The sequence below is a fragment of the Hippocampus comes genome, unplaced genomic scaffold (genome assembly GCF_001891065.2).
Source record: "Hippocampus comes isolate QL1 unplaced genomic scaffold, H_comes_QL1_v1.1 scaffold106, whole genome shotgun sequence".
Taxonomy (NCBI): domain Eukaryota; kingdom Metazoa; phylum Chordata; class Actinopteri; order Syngnathiformes; family Syngnathidae; genus Hippocampus; species Hippocampus comes.
Genome location: NW_017842055.1, coordinates 913,616 through 914,727, shown reverse-complemented (window position 1 = coordinate 914,727; position 1,112 = coordinate 913,616). Strand labels below are relative to the sequence as shown.

Genomic DNA, 1,112 nt, shown 5'->3' with positions numbered 1-1,112 from the left:
CCCCAAATTAACCCAAAAAAAAAAAAGGAAACCGTTTGATCGGGCAACATGACATTTGCAAGACAAGTCGAAAAAAAAAAAAAAAAAAAGTCTGAAAACCGAAAAAATACATAGGACGTCATCCATCTCTGTCCCATGTTTTATGTGTTACCGTGAACACCCGAACCACAAGTAATATTTGCTCATTTTGAAAATCCACCCCCCTAAGGCCAGTGTGATTCATCAACATGGAATTTGGAAGACATGTCTATCGTGGCTAAAAAAGTTCTGTCAAACAAGACGCAGGAGGTCTGTTTCCGTTTTGGCCATTTCAAGGAAAGATGAACTTTTTTTTTGGGGGGTTTTTAATTCATCCCCTGAAATTTGACTTGGCACCATCCAGTGTCGTCGACGTGTCTATCGCAAACCTCAAGAAATGACTAGCCCCTGAAGCCAGTTTGCCTTTCCAACACGACATTTGGCTTCAGTGTCTGTCATGGGTCGAGTGACTCTCAAAAAGCCCCATCTCAAGTCATTTGGGATCTTTTCAGCCTTTCTTCAACAACAACCTCCTCCTTTGAGATTGGCATTTCTTTGCAAAATTCAGCTCGCCAATTCCGTTTCCAATTCATGCCTTTTTTTTTTTTTTTCGGGGGGGGGGGGGGGGATACTGTATGTACACTCATTCCTGGAAGCGAAATGCTACGCACCAAAAAAATCAGAAGTCAATTCTTTTCGAAATTGCCAACCCCGGAAAAAAAAAAAATCATGAGAGCAGTGATTCCCAACCTTCATTGAGCCAAGGCACATATTTTACCTTTGGAAAATCGCACGGCACACCACCTAAAAGTCGCCGGCACAGAAAGAGGGCCAAAGCCACATTATTTGTGACGACGAAATCATTTTCGCACCAATGAATTGAAACGCGATCATTTCCCGCGGCGCACCGTTTGAGCTCTCACGGCACGCCGGTCGGCAATCGCCCGCTTTAGAGCGCACCGTTGTTGCGGGGTTGTGTCGGCGGGTTCGGTAGTTATCCAGTCACAGTAGACGATATTGCGTGGAAAGGTCTGGCGGCCAATGAGTTCAACGCTTCTTCCCATTGGCCGGGGCGCTCGCGAGGTCACGCCGGG

General features: G+C 46.0%; 1 protein-coding gene across 1 annotated transcript in view; it reads left to right on the top strand.

Moving 5' to 3' along the window:
- rspo4 (R-spondin 4) overlaps window positions 1-1,112 on the top strand; it is a 39,307-nt gene that overhangs the window by 9,821 nt on the left and 28,374 nt on the right. The window lies entirely within an intron of this gene.